Source organism: Mobula birostris, chromosome 1, assembly GCF_030028105.1.
Source record: "Mobula birostris isolate sMobBir1 chromosome 1, sMobBir1.hap1, whole genome shotgun sequence".
Classification (NCBI taxonomy): Eukaryota; Metazoa; Chordata; class Chondrichthyes; order Myliobatiformes; family Myliobatidae; genus Mobula; species Mobula birostris.
In genome coordinates, this window is record NC_092370.1 from 616802 (window position 1) to 636719 (window position 19918).

The following is a 19918-nucleotide window of genomic DNA, read 5'->3' on the forward strand; positions in this document are numbered from 1 at the left end:
CACCAAATTAGTTTAAGCTCTCCAGAACAGCTCTAGCAAACCTGCCCATGAGATTACTGGTCCCCCTCGGGTTTAGGTGTCACTTGTACAGGTCATGCCCTATGCACCAATTCCTCAGCCACGCATTCATCTGCCAAATCATTGAGGCAAGTTGCCATATTCCTCTTAAACACCAGTATAATTGAATCCTGCTTGAAGCAGTTGGGTAGCTAAGACTGCTGAAGCATGAGACTAAAGATCTCAGTGAACACTCCAGCCAGTTAATCAGTACAGGTTTTTCATAGTTGGCCAGGTACCCCATCTGGGCCAGGGGGTTTCATCCTCCTACAGGCTGATTGCACATCGACCTCAGACTGAAATCACAGGACCATCGGAGGCTGTGGGAGTTCATGATGTTTCCTCTGTTTTGATGAACAAAGTGAGCAGAGAAGGCATAGAGCTAATCTGGAAGCAAAGCCTTGTTGTCACCTATGTTGCTTGATTTAACTTTATAGGAGGTGATTGTATTCAAGCCCTGCCACAACTGTGGAGTATCCTTATTGATTCAAGTTAAGCCATGAGATGGCTTCCTGTAGATCATACCTTGAGCTCTTCTAACTCTCTTGTTCACCAGACTTGAATGCCTCCGATCTGCCATCAGCATATTGTGGATCTCGTGGTTGATCCAGGGCTTCTGATTGGGGAAGACTGAATGTTTTTCTGGGGATACACTCATCTACAACTGATTTTATGAAGTCCATAACAACTATAGATCATAGATCATGGTGATAGAGGTGTACAAGATAATAAGAGGAATAGATAGAGTGGATAGCCAGCGCCTCTTACCCAGTGCACCACTGCTCAGTACAAGAGGACATGGCTTTAAGGTAAGGGGTGGGAAGTTCAAGGGGGATATTAGAGGAAGGTTTTTTACTCGGAGAGTGGTTGGTGCGTGGAATGCACTGCCTGAGTCACTGGTGGAGGCAGATACACTAGTGAAGTTTAAGAGACTACTAGACAGGTATATGGAGGAATTTAAGGTGGGGGCTTATATGGGAGGCAGGATTTGAGGGTCAGCACAACATTGTGGGCCGAAGAACCTGTACTGTGCTGTACTCTTCTATGTCTAAGTCCCTATACTCCCTGTGCAGAACCTTTTTCCCCTTTATAGCTGTGCCGTTGCTATCAATGTCAACCACAATCTCTGACTGAATATTCACCCCCTTGAATATTCTGAGATCTTGTACCTGGGAGGCAACACAGCATCATGGCATCTCTTTCACAGCCATAGAATCTGCAGTTTGCTCTCCTAACTATCGAGTCTTCTCTGCATACTGGAAAATTGAGCTACACAGGATGGATACTGCTCCTCTGGCCCAACTTATCAATGCCGACAAAGTTTCCTATCTGAGCTATTCCCAATTGCCTGTGTTTGGTCTGTATCCCTCCAAACATAAATGTTTTTATGTTGACATTGTATGTACCTCCTACCATTTCAATTTGGGGCTCATTCCACATGACCACTACCTTCCCTTTGTTACCTTAAACCAATATACCCTAGCATGTTCCATCTGATCTTCTCCTCTGACAATTTTATGACCTCTGTAAAGTCACCCCTCAGCCCTCCTCCCTCCCAGTGAAAACAGCTGTAGCTATCCAGTATCTCGCCCTCACTCAAGCCCTTCGTTCTCGGTATCATCTATGTCGAGGATTCGTCCTACTGTTTTGCTCAAAACAATCCACTGTAAAAACCTCAGTGAGCAAGTAAAATTCAGACCCAATTCCTCATCCTATTTACTATACAGTGGACTCCAGAGGTCCATGAGTGTCAGGGAGCAGGAGTGACTGCCATTGTTATCACAAAGGAAAAATTGCTAGGTGGGTTGTAGATGAGTCATATTCTGCATGGAGGTCAGTGACGAGTGGTGTGCCTCAGGGATCTGTTCTGGGACTCCTACACTTGGTGATTTTTATAAATGACCTGGATGAGGAAGTGGAGGGTTGGGTTAGTAAGTTTGCTGATGACACAAAGGTTGGAGATGTTGTGGATAGCGTGGAGGTCTGTGAGAGGTTACAGCGGGACATTGACAGGATGCAAAACTGGGCTGAGAAGTGGCAGATGGAGTTCAATCCAGATAAGTGTGAGGTGGTTCATTTTGGTAGGTCAAGTATGATGGCAGAATATAGTATTAATGGTAAGACTCTTGGCAGTGTGGAGGATCAGAGGGATCTTGGGGTCCGAGTCCATAGGACGCTCAAAGCAGCTGCGCAGGTTGGCTCTGTGGTTAAGAAAGCATACAGTGTATTGGCCTTCATCAATCGTGGAATTGAATTTAGGAGCGAGAGGTAATATTGCAGCTATATAGGACCCTGGTCAGACCCCACTTCGAGTACTGTGCTCAGTTCTGGTCACCTCACTACAGGAAGTATGTGGGAACTATAGGAAGGGTGCAGAGGAGATTTACAATGATGTTGCCTGGATTGGGGAGCATGCCTTATGAAAACAGGTTGAGTGAACTAGGCCTTTTCTCCTCGGAGTGACGGAGGATGAGAGGTGACCTGATAGAGGTGTACAAGAAGATGAGAGGCATTGATCATGTAGATAATCAGAGGCTTTTCCCCAGAGCTGAAATGGTTGCCACAAGAGGACACAGGTTTAAGGTGCTTGGGAGTAGGTACAGAGGAGATGTCAGGGGTAAGTTTTTTACTCAGAGTGTGGTGAGTGCGTGGAATGGGCTGCCGGCAACCGCGGTGGAGGCAGGTACGACAGGGTCTTTTAAGAGACTTTTGGATAGGTAAACAGAGCTTAGAAAAATAGAGGGCTATGGGTAAGCCTAGTAATTTCTAAGGTAAGGACACATTCGGCATAACTTTGTGGGCCGAAGAGCCTGTATTGTGCTGTAGGTTTTCTATGTTCTATGTTCTAAACTCAAATGTCTTAAGGTGCATAAGTCACCTGGGCTAGATGCACTGCAGCTCAGAGACCTGAGAGGGGTTGTTGAAGAGATTATGGATGCATTGGTCATGATCTTTGAAGAATCACTTGATTCTGGCATGGTCCTGGAGGACTGGAAGATTGCAAATGTCGCTCCACTCTTTAAGAAGGGAGGAGGGCAAAAGAAAGGAAATTATAGACCAGTTAGCCTAAACTCAGTGGTTGGGAAAGTGTTGGAGTCTATTGTTAGGGATGAGGTTTCAGAGTGCTTGGAGACTAATGATAAAATGTCAAATTCAGCAAGGTTTCTGTAAAGGGAAATCTTGCCTGACAAATCTGTTAGAGTTCTTCGAGGAAGTAACAAGCACAGTGGACAAAGGAGAGGCAGTGGATGTAATATTCTTGGATTTTCAAAGGCATTTGATAAGGTACCACACATGAGGCTGTTTAACAAGATAAAATCCTATAGTGTTTCAGGAAGATCCTGGCATGGATAGCGGAATGGCTGACAGGCAGGAGGCAATGAGTGGGAATAAAAGGGTTCTTTTCTGGTTGGCTCTCAGTAACTAGTGGTGTTCCTCAGGGTCAGTATTGGGACTGGTTCTTTTCACATTGTTTGTCAGTGATTTAATTAACGGAATTGATAGCTTTGTGACAAAATTGTGGATTATACGGATAGGTGGAGAGGTAAGTAGTGCTGAGGAAATAATGTGATTGCAGAAGGACTTAGACAAATTGGAAGAATGGGAGTTCTTGTGTAAAGCTTTCAGAAGGGTAATTTTCAGGTTGAGTTTGTGGTAAAGAAGGCAAATGCAATTTTAGCATTTATTTCAAGGGGAATAGAATAGAAAATCAAGGAGATGATGCTGAGCCTTGATAAGACAATAGTCAGACTGCACTTAGAGTATTGTCATCAGTTTTGGGCCCAATATCTCAGAAGAGATGTGTTGTCATTGGAGAGAGTCCAGAGGAGGTTCACGAGGATGATTCTGGTAATGAAGGGGTTAACACATGAGTTGTGTTTGGCAGCTTTGGGCCTGTACTCACTGGAATTTAGAAGAATGCAGGGAGATGTCATTGAAACCTATCGAATGTTGAAAGGACTAGATAGGGTGGATGTGGAGAGGATGTTTCCTGTGGTGGGGTTATCATGAACTAGAGAGTACAGCCTCAGAATTGAAGAGTGACCATTTAGAACAGAAGTAAAGAAGATATTTTTTAGCCAGGGAGTGTTAAATCTGTGGAATGCTCTACCACAGACTGCAGTGGAGGCCAAGGTGGAAGTTGATCGTTTGCTGATCGGTCAGGGCATCAAAGGATATGGCGAGAAGGCGGGTGTATGGGGTTGAGTGGGATCCGGGAATCAGTCATGATGGAATGGTGGAGCAAACTTGATGGGCTGAATAGCTTAATTCTGCTCCTATGTCTTGTGGTCTTATGAGCTCTGGTGAAAAATAACTCTGTCTCTGTTGTGCTGTACAAGGTGTTAAGTTGTTTTGCAGCCTGAAACAGAAAGGCAAAACATTGTCAATAATCAGAGAAAAAATACTTTATATGTTGACTAAAATAAATTTAATCTTCAACAAAGCATAACTGGAAAGAGGCACCGGGAAAATGTATAGTGTGATGTCAACTCAGCAATGAGGGAAAGGCGGGGTCCACTCAATGAGCCAAATGATCCAATTCTGCTCGGTTGTCTGATGGTCTAACTGAAGGTCCCCAAAGTGTAAGCCATAGTGGCACAACCAGGAAGCAGATTTCATCTATGTCAGTTTCATAACAGTCTCTGTGTATTAGAACATGAAACACAGCTCTGTGAGGAGGTACCCTCCACCACCACCACCCCCCTAACAGCAGAATCAGATATATGATTTTAGATTTTGTAAGGATGATATTTTTGTATATTTCCAGCTAAAATGCAAGAATTGGCAGGTTGTTTTTAATACAACTATTTAAACCTACCAAAACAGTATTTTAGCTCCTGTTAAAACCAATGGACATATTTAGACTGCTTATTTCCTCTGGTCTTGACTGCAGTAAAAAAAAGGAAGTCCCTCTTTAGCTGGTGACATATTTTGCACTTGAGAAGCTGTTGTCAACGGGCAAGCATAAAGTTCACCTTTCAGCTTTGATCACAAGCCTCAAGGTAAGACAATGTGTTTGATGCAAAGTTTAATTCAAATGGAGATGGAAAGAGAACAAAGAAAATAAGCAGCAATTTCCTCAAAGCTGTCTTTCTTTAAAATTATTTTAGTTATTGTATTTTTGTCTTTCTCATATTTCGACTTTGGGGTAGGAGTTCCAGGATTTATTTTGCGGAGTTAAACCTGATCAGGACATACACAGTAATTGGCGGCCCCCTTGAGAGTGCTATAGAAACTGAGACAATGTAGGATTTGGCCAAGTCAAGATAGTTATCAGTCAGACACTCCTGCGCCAAGCATTGCTTTACAGACATATATAAGCTATCGAACATACTTATATATATTGTGCTTTTTTATTATTGTGGTGGGCAAGTTATTGGAAAAAATCCTAAGAGGCAGGATTTATGAGCATTTGGAGAGACATAATCTGATTAGGGATAGTCAGCATGGCTTTGTCAAGAGCACGTTGTGTCTTAAGAGCCTGATTGAATTCCTTGAGGATGTAACAAAACAGATTGATGAAGGTAGAGCAGTGGATGTAATGTTTATGGATTTCAGTAAGGCATTTAATAAGATTCCCCATGCTAAGCTCCTTCAGAAAGTAAGGAGGTTTGGGATCCAAGGAGACCTTGCTCTGTGGATCCAGAATTGGCTTGCCCACAGAAGGCAAAGAGTGGCTGTAGATGGTTCGTATTCTGCATGGAGGTCGGTGACCAGCGATGTTCCATGGAGATCTGTTCTGGGATCTCTCCTCTTTGGGATTTTTTATAAATGACCTGGATGAAGAAGTAGAAGAGTAGAAGTAAGTTTGCTGATGACAAAAAGGTTGGAGATGTTGTGGATAACCATATAACCATATAACAATTACAGCATGGAAACAGGCCATCTCAGCCCTTCTAGTCCATGCCGAACTCTTACTCTCACCTAGTCCCACTGACTTGCACTCAGCCCATAACCCTCCATTCCTTTCCTGTCTATATATCTATCCAATTTAACTTTAAATGACAACATCGAACCTGCCTCAGCCACTTTTTCCGGAAGCTCGTTCTACACAGCCACCACTCTCTGAGTAAAGAAGTTCCCCCTCATGTTACCCCTAAACTTTTGCCCTTTCACTCTCAACTCACGTCCTCTTGTTTGAATCTCCCCCACTCTCAATGGAAAAAGCCTATCCACGTCAACTCTATCTATCCCCCTCATAATTTTAAATAGCTCTATCAAGTCCCCCCTCAACCTTCTACGCTCCAAAGAATAAAGACACAACTTGTTCAACCTTTCTCTGTAACTTAGGAGATGAAACCCAGGCAACATTCTAGTAAATCTCCTCTGTACTCTCTCAATTTTATTGACATCTTTCCTATAATTCGGTGATCAGAACTGTACACAATACTCCAAATTTGGCCTTACCAATGCCTTGTACAATTTCAACATTACATCCCAACTTCTATACTCAATGCTCTGATTAATAAAGGCCAGCATACCAAAAGCTTTCTTCACCACCCTATCCACATGAGATCCCACCTTCAGGGAACGATCCCTCTGTTCTACTGCATTCTTCAGTGCCCTACCATTTACCATGTATGTCCTACTTTGATTAGTCCTACCAAAATATAGCACTTCACATTTACCAGCATTAAACTCCATCTGCCATCTTTCAGCCCACTCTTCTAAGTGGTCTAAATTTCTCAGCAAGCTTTGAAAACCTACTTCATTATCCACAACTCCACCTATCTTAGTAACATCTATCATCTGGATAATGTGGAGGGTTGTCACAGGTTACAGCGGGACATCAATAGGACGCAGAACTGGGCTGAGAAGTGGCAGAAGGACTTCAACTCAGATAAGTGTGCAGTGGTTCAGTTTGGTAGGTCCAATTTGAAGACAGAATACAATATTAATGGTGAGACTCTTGGCAGTGTGGAGAATCTGAGAGAGCTTGGGGTCCATAGGGCACTCAAAGCTGCTGCACAGTATGACAGTGTTGATAAGAAGGCATATGGTGTGTTGGCATTTATCACCTGAGGGTTTGAGTTTAAGAGCCGTGAGGTAATGTTACAGCTACTGTATATAAGACCTTAGTTAGACCTCACTTGGAGTACTGTGTTCAGTTCTGGTCATCTCACTACAGGAAGGATGTGGATACAATAGAGAGATTGCAGAGGAGATTTACAAAGATGTTTCCTGGATTGGAGAGCGTACCTTATGAGAATAGGTTGAGTGAACTTGGCCTTTTCTCCTTGGAGTGATGGAGGATGAGAGGTGACCTGACAGAGGTGTATAAGATGATGAGGGGCATTGGTCGTGTGGATAGCCAGAGGCTTTTTTTCAGGGCCGAATAGGCTATCACAAGTGGGCATAGGTTTAAGGTGGTTGGAAATAGGTACCAAGGGGATGTCTGATGCGAGCTTTGTGTGCCCAGACCAAGCTGTTTTGTGTCATGGTCCATAAACTCTGTGTCACACAAAAAGCTGCATTCTTTCAATACATCAAATACAGCGGCAAAAGGAGTGTGGCCATAATTGTACAAAGGTATTTTTGGTACACTGGAGGAGGATAAGAATTCCACCATGGACAGTCCCAATCCCGGCTGTGAAAGGAGGCAAGTTGGGAGGCTGGCAACCCTATCCCTTAAAGAGTGTGGCAGAAAAATCGAGGGCTATGTGCTAGGGAAATTCTAGGCAGTTTCTAGAATAGGTTACATGGTCGGCACAACGTCATGGGCCGAAGGGCCTGTAATGCACAACAGTCTCTCGAGTTTATAGAGAATGGTGCAGAATACAAAAAACATCCAGTGAGCAGTAGCTCTGTGGGTAAAAATATCTTTTTAAGAAGATGAAACAGAATGGCCAGACTGGTTCAAGCTGATAGGAAGGCAACAGTAACTCAAGTAACCACGTGTTATAACAGTGGTATGCAGAACAGCATCTGTGAACACACAGCACGTCAGACCCGAAGAGGATGCGCTGCAGCAGCAGAAAACAATGAATTTACACTCAGTGGCCATTTTATTAGGTACAGGAGGTACACAGACCACAGAAAGAAGACCCACTCCCCACCTCCCTCCTATCGCACCCCAATATATATCTAAGTAGCAAAACTTTTTAGTCTCCTGGTGTTGGCTGGAAATAAAATATACACATGCACACTAGAAACATAGAAAACCTACAGCACAATACTGTACAGACACTTCGGCCCACGATGCTGTGCCGAACATGTACTTATTTTAGAAATTACCTAGGGTTACACGTAGCCCTCTATTTTTCTAAGCTCACGTACCTGGCCAAGAGACTCTTAAAAGACTCTATCATATCCTCCTCCACCACTGTCACCGGCAGCCCATTCCATGCACTCACTACTCTGCGTAAAAAAAATGCCCCTGACATCTCCTCTGTACCTACATCCAAGCACCTTAAAATAGTGCCCTCTCGTGTTAGCTATTTCAACCCAGGGAAAAAGCCTCTGACTATCCTCTGATGGAGGATAAGATGATGAGAGGCATTGATCATGTGGATAATCAGCGGCTTTTCCCCAGGGCTGAAATGGCTAGCACGAGAGGGCACAGTTTTAAGGTGCTTGGAAGCAGGTACAGAGAAGATGTCAGGGTTAAGTTTTTTTACGCAGAGTGTGGTCAGTGCATGAAATGGGCTGCTGGCAATGGTGGTGGAGGCGGAAATGATAGGGTCTTTTAAGAAACTCCTGGATAGGTACATGGAGCTTAGAAAAATAGAGGGCTATGGGTAACCCTAGGTAATTTCTAAGGTAAGGACATGTTTGGCACAGTGTTGTGGGCCGAAGGGCCTGTATTGTGCTGTAGGTTTTCTACGTTTCTGTGTTCTACGTTTCTAGGTATTTTTTTACCCTTGTAATTTCTTAAATCCACACACAAAGTTTCAATTTTCTCTGATCCTATGTCATCTCTTTCTAAAGATGTAATTCCGTCTCTTTCCAAAAGACCCACTTCACTGCCTATGTCTTCCTGCCTGTCCTTTCGATACGAAGTATATCTGATGTTAGGCTCCCAACTATGGCCTTCTTTCAGCCACAACTCAGTGATACCGACCAATCTAAAATTACGCCATGAGTTCATCCACCTTATTCTGCATGCTATGCGCATTTAAATACAGCACCTCAGTCCTACTATTTGGAGTCCTATCTGTGATTCCCATAATGTTTTTTTTTAACCTTGCAGTTCCTATGCATATTTGTGTGCATGTGTCTGTATATATCTGTGCGTGCGAGTGTGTGTGTATGTGTCTGAGAAAGCACAAGTTTTGAGTTGTAAGGTGGAAGTACTGTAAGAAGTACAGCCTGCACGAGGGAGTTCCGGAGGGCAAGGTCCCTACAGAATACTGAAAGAAGAATGATATATCTGGTGGTGAAAGAGGAAGGAAGTGTCTTTTTTAAGGTGTATAAATTACAGAGAACAATTGGTTTAAGGTAGAGGCTGGTGGAATGGAATAAATAGAATAGGGAAATCTATTTTTGTTCTGTCTAAGAGGAGAGGGGTGAAGGCAGAAGCAGAGGTAATGGACAAGATATGGTCAACTTCTTTCACAACAGCGGAGGGAAAATGTCTCTGAAACATTTTCATTTAGATACATCCTCTCTCTCTATTCTACCTTTCCTACAGCTTTATCAGTTTCCAATTCTGAAGAAGGATCTTCAGTCTGTGGTCTGCCTGCTGAGGAGTTCCAGCACTTCTTTTGTCTTTATTTTAGATTTCCAGCATCTAATTTTTTTTTATTTTCAATAGAATGTAGGGTAGAGTTCTGCAAAATGGGATAAGGTTAGAGTTTTTTTTTTGGCCAGGATAAACCTAATGGGACACATTGCCTTCCTCGTGTGCAAAAATCTTAGGAACAGGTAAAAACATTCTGTAAAGTGAAGATGCTTTCAAATATAAAGAAATGAAAAGTTTCTAAAGATCAGAGAATTGTGATAAAGATCAGCAGGTGGAAAAAACAATATCAAATCAATATTTGGTGTGACCACCCTTTGCTTTTAAAACCGTATCAATTCTCTGAAGTACACTGTCATGCAGTTCTATGAAAAAATTGGCTGGTAGGTTGTTCCAAACATCTTGGAGAGCTTGTCAGAGTTCTGCAGATTTTGACAGTCTTGATGGCCGGTTGCATGCATCACTTGCGCTAGAAACTCATTGCACATGCTCTCAACCATCTGAGTGAAGATGCTTCCCTTCATGTTCCTCTAAACTTTTCAAATTTCATCCTTAACCCATGACCTCTAGTTGTAGTACGACCCAACTTCAGTGGGAAAAGCCTGCTTGCATTTATCTGTTCTAATTTGTATACCTCAATCAAATCTCCCCTCAATCTTCTTCGTTCCAAGGAATGATGTCCAAACCTGTTCAATCTTTCCTTGTAATTCAGGTCTTGCAGTCTTGGCAACATTCTTGTAAATTTTCTCTGCAGTCTTTCAAACTTACTTATAGTGGGTAGATAACCAAAAGTGCACGCAATATTCCAAATTGGGCTTCACTAACATCTTCTACAACTTCAACACAACATTTCATTTCCTGTACTAACTACTTTGATTTATGAAAGGCAATGTGCCAAAGGCTTTCTTTTCCTGTGCTGTCACTTTCAATGAATAATGGACCCATATTCACAGATCCCTCAGCCCATTTTTCCAGCCAGTCCAGATCCCATGCAAGTTCTGATAGACTTTCTTGCTGTCAACTATGCCCCCAACCTTGGTGTTATCCGCAAATTTGCTGATCCAGTTAACCACATTATGATCCAGATCATTGGTATAGATGACAAACAACAATAGACCCAGCACCGATCCTTTCATCACTCCACTAGTCACAAGCCTCCAGTAAGAAAGACAATAATTTACTGCCACTTTTTGGCTTCTCCCACAAAGCCAGTATATAATCCAATTGTCAAACAAGAGAAAATCTGCAGATGCTGGAAATCTGAGCAACAGACACAAAATGCTGGAGGAACTATGCAGGCCATGCAGCACCTATCAAAAAAAGTACAGTTGACATTTCGGGCCAAAACCCTTACATCATCTTGAATGCTGAGCAGCTGGACCTTCCTGACCAACCTCCCATGCACGTCTTTGTCAAATGTCTTACTAAAGTCCATGTAGACAACAACCACTGCCTTGCTGTCATCAGCTGTCCTGGTAACCTCCTTGGTTAAACATGACTTATCATGCACAAAGCCATGCTGACTATCCCTAATCAATCCCTGTACATCCAAATACACATATATCCCATCCCTTGGGATACCTTCCAACAACTTTCCCACTACTGATGTCAGGCTCACAAGCCTATAATTTCCTGGTTTATTTTTAGAGCCTTTCTTAAACAACAAAACAACATTAGCTATCCAATCCTCTGGTACCTCACTTGTCATTAAGGATGATTTAAATGTCTCTGCAACTTTTTCACTTGGCTTCCACAAGGTTCAAGAAAACACCTTGCCAGGCCCTGGGGATTCATCCACCCTATCCACAATGATGCAACACATTCTGACTGTATGTCACCTCTTTCTAATGATTTAATTTCATTTTTTACCAACAAAGCCACGCCACCTCCTCTGCCTTCCTGCCTATCCTTACTGTCCAAAGATACAATGTGTATCCTTGGACATTCTGCTCCCAGCTACAATCTCCTTTCAGCCAAAATACAGTGATGCCTATGACATAGTACTTGTCAAACCGTAACTGTGCTAAAAGTGAATCAACCTTATTGCGCGTACTGCGCACATTCAAATATAATGCCTTAAGCCTGCATTCTGCCTTTTCCATTTTGTCTGTTTTTACGTTGCAACTCATTCGGTTGTCTGCAAGTTTGCCCTATCATCAGCCTCTCCTCGCTAAAAGTCTCACTACCCATTGGCTCTGTTTGTAAACCAACTACCTTGAGCATGTAGATATTAAGAAAGAGGATGTGCTGGAGCTTTTGGAGAGCATCAAGTTGGATAAGTTGCCGGGACCGGACGAGATGTACCCCAGGCTACTGTGGGAGGCGAGGGAGGAGACTGCTGAGCCTCTGGCGATGATCTTTGCATCATCAATAAGGACCAGAGAGGTTCCAGAGGATTGAAGGTTTGTGGGTGCTGTTCCCTTATTCAAGAAAGGGAATAGGGATAGCCCAGGAAATTATAGACCAGTGAGTGTTACTTCAGTGGTTGGTAAGTTAATGGAGAAGATCCTGAGAGGTAGGATTTATGAACATTTGGAGAGACATAACATGATTAGGAATAGTCAGCTTGGCTTTGTCAGAGGCAGGTCATGCCTGACGAGCCTGATTGAATTTTTTGAGGATGTGACTGAACATATTGATGAAGGTAGAGCCATAGATGTAATGTATATGGATGTCAGCAAGGCATTTGACAAGGTACAACCATGCAAGGCTTATTCAGAAAGTAAGGAGGCATGGGATCCAAGGGGCCATTGCTTTGTGGATCCAGAACGGGTTTGCCCACAGAAAGCAAAGAGTGGTTGTAGATGGGTCCTTCAGCCATGATTTAGTGATGGCCACAACAACATCATACCTGACAATCTGTAATATTGCAACAGGATATCCACCTTATTTCTTATGTAATGCCTTGGTAAATGTTTCACTGCTAACAGTGTAAGGTATTTCATGTAATGGTCTTTTTGTAGTAGCAGTGTTTGGGGTATTGTTAGAGTTGCTTAGGAATGTAGCCATCCAATCGGGAGAGAAGGCTGGGGGAGTGGGCTTCGTTTTGTGCTGGATTCTGGTGAGAATCTTGGCCTTGGTTTGGCTGGAGATGAAGAGAGTAGACCCAATTCCATCTGGTGGGGATTGTGATTCGATGGAGCCAAGGATCGGGAGTTTACTGGGGAATCAGTGAATATGATTTTTGGAAGATTTCAGCTCCAACCTGTGCACATTTGACTGTTTAATTATAATGGTCCCTTTTTATTTTTATTTTTTCTCTCTACTAACTCTTTAGTTTTGTTAGTGTTATGCAATGAGTTTTAACAGGTATTCCATCCGGACCAGCTGCCTTCCGTACATTCACCCTGCTCAGGGTGGCGCAAACATCAGAGGTGGAAAGTGAGAGAGGCGGTTCAGCAGGTGGGAGATCCGCTTTGAGGGTGACCTCCTTGTTCTCTCGGTCAAAGCGAGCGTAGAAGTAATTGAGCTCATCGGGGAGGGAAGCAGAGCTGGAAGGGGGCACAGTACTAGGTGGTTTGAAGTCTGTAATGATCTGTATGCCATCCACATGCGCTGGGGTCCGAGGAGTTGAAATGCTCCTCGATTCTCTGTTTGTATGTGTGTTTAGCCTGAGAGATTCCCCTCCTCAGGTTGTCCCTGACCCTCGCACCTGGGAGGCAACATACCATCCGGGTGTCCCGTTCATGGCCACAGAATCTCCTGTCTGTTCCTTTGACTATTGAGTCCCCTATTACTACTGTTCCCTTCTTCTGCCTCTTTACCTTCTCATCATGGACTCATGCTCCACGGCATTCCCCTGGGAGATTACCCCCCCACAACCGTATCCAAAATGTTCTTATCATTGAGGGGAATGGCCACAGAGTGCTCTGCCCAAACTGCCTATTCACATTTCCAATTCTCCTGATGGTCACCTAGCTACTCGTCTTCTGCACCTCCGGGGTGACTACTTTGTTGTAATTCTGATCGATGATCTTCTCACTCTCCTGTAGAAGCCAAAGGTCATCCAGCTGTAACTCCAGATCCCAAACACTGTCTTAAAGGAACTGCAGCTGGATGTACTTCACACAGATCTAGTTCCCTGGGAGACTCCAACATCTGGCATGAAGAACATGCAACGGTTATTTACTAACCTAAGTAGAGCAAGGCAGAGAAAAAAAGGAACCTTAACAGAGAGTGACAAGTGAAATAGTATGTTGGAAAATGCATGGTCAAGCACTTTGACAGTAGAAGTAAATGCCCAGGCTGTTTTCTAAATGGGGAGAAAATCGAAAATCCGAGATGGAAAAGAACTTGAGAGTCCTTGCGCAGAACACCCAACTTGCAGGTAGAGTAGGTGGTGAGGAAGGCAAATGCAATGTTTGCATTCATTTCAAGAGGCCTTGAATACCAGATCATAGGGATGTGATGCTGCGGCCATAAGACATAGGAGCAGAATTAGGCCATCTGGCCCATTGAGTCTGCTCTGCCATTCAATCATGGCTGATCCTTTCTTCTATCTCCTCCTCAACCCCAGTACCCAGCCTTCTCCCCGTAACCTTTGATGCAATGTCCAGTCAAGAACCTATCAATTTCTGCCTTAAATACACCCAATGACCTGGCCTCCACAGATGTACGTGGCAACAAATTCCTCAAAATCACCACCCTTTAGAACATAGAACACAGAATAGTACAGCACTACTCTGAACATCTTCTGAATCCTCTCCAATGCCAGCACATCTTTTCTTCGATGAGGAGCCCAAAACTGTTCACAATACTCAAAGTATGTTTCCTATGGTAGGAGAGTCTAGGACAAGAGGCCACAGCCTCAGGATAGAGGAACATCCATTCAAAACAGAGATGCAGAGAAATTAGAAATTAAAAGACCCTATTGTATCCAGGAGTCTCTCAAAAGACCCTGTTGTATCAAAAGACCCTATTGTATACCGTATCCACAGTCGCTGGCAGCCCGTTCGAGGCACTCACCCAATCTTACCCCTGACATCTCCTCTGTATCTACTTCCAAGCACTTTAAAACTGTGCCCTCTCATGTTCCTATGTCCTATGGTCTTAATATTTGCCCCCTTCGGGTTCAGGTGCAACCCATCACTTTTGAACAGGTCATACCTCCCCCAGAAGACATCCCAATGATCCAAGACCCTGAAGCCCTGCCCATTGCACCAGCTTCTCAATCTCGCATTAATTTGCCAAATCATCCTGTTTCTACTGTCACTGATGCATGGCACAGGCAGCAATCCAGAAGTTACTACCTGGGAGGTCCTGCTTCTCAGCTTTCTACCCAGATCTCTAAATCCTCTTTTCAGGACCTCTCTGCTTTTCCTTCCCATGTCATTGATAACAACATGTACCAAGACATCTACCTGCCCTGCCTCCCTCTCCAAAGTGTTGTGGATGTGATCCGAGGTGTCCCTGACCCTGGCTCCTGGGAGGCAATATACCATAAGACCATAAGATATAGCAGCAGAAGTAGGCCATTCGGCCCATTGATTCTGCTCCGTATTCAATCATGGGCTGATCCAACTCATCCAGTCATCCCCACTCCCCTGCTTTCACCCCATACCCTTTGATGTCCTGGCTAATCAAGAACCTATCTATCTCTTCCTTAAATGCACCCAATGACTTGGCCTCCACAGCCACTGGTGGCAACAAATTCCACAGATTTACCACCCTCTGACTAAAGTAATTTCTCTGCATCTCAGTTCTAAATGGACATCCTTCAATCCTGAAGATGTGCCCTCTTATTTTAGAATCCCCTACCATGGGAAATAACTTTGCCACATCTAATCTGTTCAGGTCTTTTAACATATGGAATCTTTCTGTGCGATTCCCCATCATTCTCCTGAAATCCAGGGAATACAGCCCAAGAGCTACCAGACGTTCTTTATGAGGTAACCCTTTCATTCGTGCAATCATTCTCGTGAATCTTCTCTGAACCCTCTCCAATTTCAGTATATTCTTTCCAAGATAAGGAGCCCAAAACTGCATACAATACTCCAAGTGTGGTCTCACGAGTGCCTTATAGATCCTCACCATCACATCCCTGTTCTTATATTCTATTCCTCTCGAAATGAATGCCAACATTGCATTCGCTTTCTTCATCACCGACTCAACCTGGAGGTTAACCTTTAGGGTACCTCGCACAAGGACTCCCAAGTCCCTTTGTATCTCTGCATTTTGAATTCCCTCCCCATCTAAATAATAGTCTGCCCATTTATTTTTTGCATCAAAGTGCATGACCATACACTTTCCGACATTGTATTTCATTTGCCACTTCTTTGCCCATTCCCCTAAACTATCTAAGTCTCTCTGCAGGCTCTCTGTTTCCTCAACATACCTGAGTGTCCCATTCATGTCCACAGAATCTGCTGTCTGTTCACCTGACTATTGAATCCCCTATCACTACCGCTCCCTTCTTCACCGCCTTCCCTTCTGCACCACGGACCTGTGCTCCTGCGAGCTTTGTACTATCAAAATTCACTTTTGAAGGCCTCCCATTAATGGGATTATAATCGCATGATGCAAAGTGTTCCCCTACACAAACTTCTTTCACCTGTCATCTCATTCCCTAATAGAGATCAAGTATCACTAACTTTCTCATTGGGACTTCTATTCTATGTACTGATTCTATTTCCTGAACACATTTGACAAACTCTATCCCACCTTGTCCTTTACAACACGGGAGTCCCAGTCAGTATGCAGAAAGATAAAATCACCTACTATCATAACCCTATATTTCCTGCAACAGTCTGCAATCTCTCAACAAATTTGCCCCTCTAAATCCCGCGGACTATTGGGTGGTCTAAAATATAGCCCCACTAACATGGTCATGTCTCTCCTATTCCTCAGTTTTAACCATAAAGCCTCACTATATGAGATTTTGCAGTGTGTCCTGACTGAGAACAACTGTGACATTTTCGCTGACTAGTACTGCCACCCTTCACCCTTTAATCCCTCTTGCTCTGTTGCATCTAAAACAAAGGAACCCTGGAATTTTGAGCTGCCAGTCCTGCCCCTCTTGCAACCAAGTCTCACCCATGGCTACAACGTCATAATTCCAGGTGTTGATCAATGTTCTGAGCTCATCTACCTTCCCTACGGTCGTTCTTGCATTAAAATATACACAGCTCTGAACATTGATTGCACCATGCTCAACCTTTTAATTCCTGACTTTGTCTGAGATCTTAACAACATCTGTCTCCACAGCCTCTCCACTATCTATTCTGCAACTCTGGTTCCCATCCCCCTGCAACTCCTGATTAGCTCCCAACCCCTGCACAGCACTTTGGAAACCTTCCTGCTTGGATATTCATCCCTTCCAGCTCAGTTACAAACTGTCTCTTTTGTACTGATCCCACCTTCCTTGGAAGAGAGGCTCATAACCTAAAACTCTGATGCCTTCCCTCCCGCACCAACTCCTTGGCCATGTGCTAAACTCTTTGATCTATTTCTGGTCTCAGCAGCACAATGCATGCATAGCAACCCTGAGATCACAATTCTGGAGGTCCTGTCCTCTAACTTAGCATCTAACTCCATGAACTCCTTTTACAGAACCTCGTCACTCTTCCTACCTATGTCATCAGTACCTACATGGCCTCTGACTACTCACCCTCCCACTTAAGAATGCTGTGGATTCTAACAGAGATGATCTGGACCCTGGCATCTGGAAGGCAACATACTATCCGGATATCTCATTCTTGTCCACAGAACCTCCTTTCTGTTATCCTACCTCCACAGTTCATCTCTTCTCTCCCCTTCCCTTGAGAGTCACTGAGCCAGACTCAGATCCAGAGACCTCACACCTATGGCTTTTCTCTGCTAGGTCATCCCCACTCCCCCCAAACAGTATCTAAAGTGGTCTACCTGTTGTTGAGGGGAATGGCCACAGGGATACTCTGCACTGGCTCCTTAACCCCTTTCCCCTTCCTGATTGTCACCAATTCCTGACTCCATAAGACCAAAAGACCATAAGATATAGGAGCAGAAGTAGGCCATTCAGCTCATTGAGTTTGCTCCACCATTCAATCATGGGCTGATCCAATTCTTCCAGTCATCCCCACTCCCATGCTGCCTTCTCCTCACACCCAAGTTACAAGTTACAAGATGATAGTTACATCAAAGTCCTGCACCTTGGATGTAACTATCACTCTAAATGTCCTATCCATCATCCTCTCAGACTCCCAAATGATCCAGAGTTCATTTATTTCCAGCTCTAACCCTCTAACACGGAGTGTTAGAAGCCAAATTAACAAATTTCAGGACACATGCCGGTGATAATAAACCGGATTCTGAGTCTTCAGCTGGATGCACTTCTTGCAGGTGGTCATCAGGGACACTGGAGGTCTCCCGGTCTCCCCACATCCCACAAGAAGAGCATTCAACTATATTACCTGGCATCTCTACTGTTCTAACTGAGCAAATAATATAAGGAAGAAAACAATAAATAAACTGCAGAATGAAATCTACCTACAACTTTCTTGACTTCTGTCTGCTCCTCACTGAAGCCTTGAAGAGCTAAAGCCTCAAACATCTTCTTGAATGCTGTCGTCTCCAATAAAGGCCGCCCTATAATGGCCACTTTGCTTTCCCTGCCTTATTTTATTTATTCTTGCCATTCAATCCTGATTGCTGATTGGCCACTACTCAAACACCAAACTGCTGCAAATTGATGCCATATGACCTCATTCGATGAACCTGAATGAGCTACATCTTCTCTACATTTTTGCTGAAGATAGTACTTTATGACCATGGTCGTGTGTTTGGTGTCAATGTTCTGCAGCAGAATACAGTTGGGACTGAACAGATGCCTCTCTAACGGTATTGTAATGACTGAGAATCTGCTTCTACCTCAGCACTGAGGATTCCATTAATTCTGACCAGATCACCAACTTTATTTACATAAATGCAGTTCCAAACCTGCAGAGAACCTCCACCATGCTTCGCTGTTGGCTGCAGCACTCATCCATGTAGCGCTTTCCATCTCTTCTATGGACAAACTGCTACCTGTTGGAGCCAAAGATTTCAAATTTTAACTCATCAGTCCAGAGTACTTGCTGCCAATTTTCAGCATCCCAGTTCTTGTGTTTTTGTGCATAGTTGAATCTCTTTGTTTCCACTTTGGCGGAATGGCATTTTGGCAGCAGCTCTTCCATGACTGTAGAGGGGCATCCTTGGGTTCCAAAGGTTTCTGTGAGTTCAGAGCTGATAGCAGTGTTAGACTTCTGATTTAGAAGGAATGTCAGTTTGATGTATCTCTCATTTGCTAAACTCATTTTCCATGCCTGAGCACTGCATTTCTGGTCCTCATCCTTGCCTATTTCTTTCTGCTTCTTCAGAAGAGCTTGGAGAGCACATCTTGAAGCTCCTGTCTGCTGCAAAATTTCTGCTTGGCAGAGATGTTGGTGATGCAGTTGACCACTTTGTGTCTTGTTGCTATGCTCACTCTTACCATGGTGTAGGAATTGATGATTTGAAAGTTAAACTGTCACATCTCCCACAGCCTCACCTTTTAGTTTGGTTGTCCTTCGTCCAGTTTGATTCCTTCTACACCCATTCCTGTTTCAGTTAATCAGAAAAAGAATGGTTAGAAATCTAAAATTTGCTCTTTTCTACTGACACACTAATGCAGAAGACAAAAATATAAAATTTTAAAACAAAGTTTATATAAAAATCTAGGGTGCCTGAGACCTTTGCAGTTCATAATGTGGCCAAAACTCCACATCACTCTAGGGTCCATGCAAGATTCAATACAGCTGAAGTATAACTACCCTGCATTTCAGTTCTAGTAACTTGGTGGCCTTACTGTTCTGCAGTGCATCTTTCGGTGAGTGGTGTAAATATCTGAGATCCCTCTGTCCCTCTACCCACCTAACATTGAAGACTGTAAAATTGAATAGCCAAAAGACCCAACCACTAATCACAGCCACTACTTGCTCTTGTCCACACTGCACCAGAATATGTGGATCCCTGAACAGGCTCTACAGCCACCTGAGGACCCACCAATAGACAACTCCTATGTTCCAGATGAGCTCAATGCCTTCTATAATCGCTTTGACTGACAAACCATGGAGGAGCCATCACAAATTCCCACAGCCCCTGATGATCTGGTGATTTCAGTCTTTGCGGCTGACGCGTGAGCAGCCTTCGGGGGGTGAACCCATGAAAAGCATCTGGCCCAGTACGAAG

General features: G+C 43.7%; 1 protein-coding gene across 3 annotated transcripts in view; it reads left to right on the top strand.

Moving 5' to 3' along the window:
• Positions 1-19918, top strand: part of gpr141 (G protein-coupled receptor 141) — a 92344-nt gene that overhangs the window by 67776 nt on the left and 4650 nt on the right. The window contains exons 1-2 of one of the 3 annotated variants that reach the window (XM_072270185.1): positions 4735-4796; positions 4952-5060. The exons of 1 other annotated variant lie outside the window; for it this stretch is intronic. The gene's annotated coding sequence lies outside the window, so the exon portion shown is untranslated. Of the gene's footprint in view, positions 1-4734; positions 4797-4819; positions 5061-19918 lie in introns of those variants that run through there. One more of the 3 variants, XM_072269559.1, reaches the window with a different exon arrangement.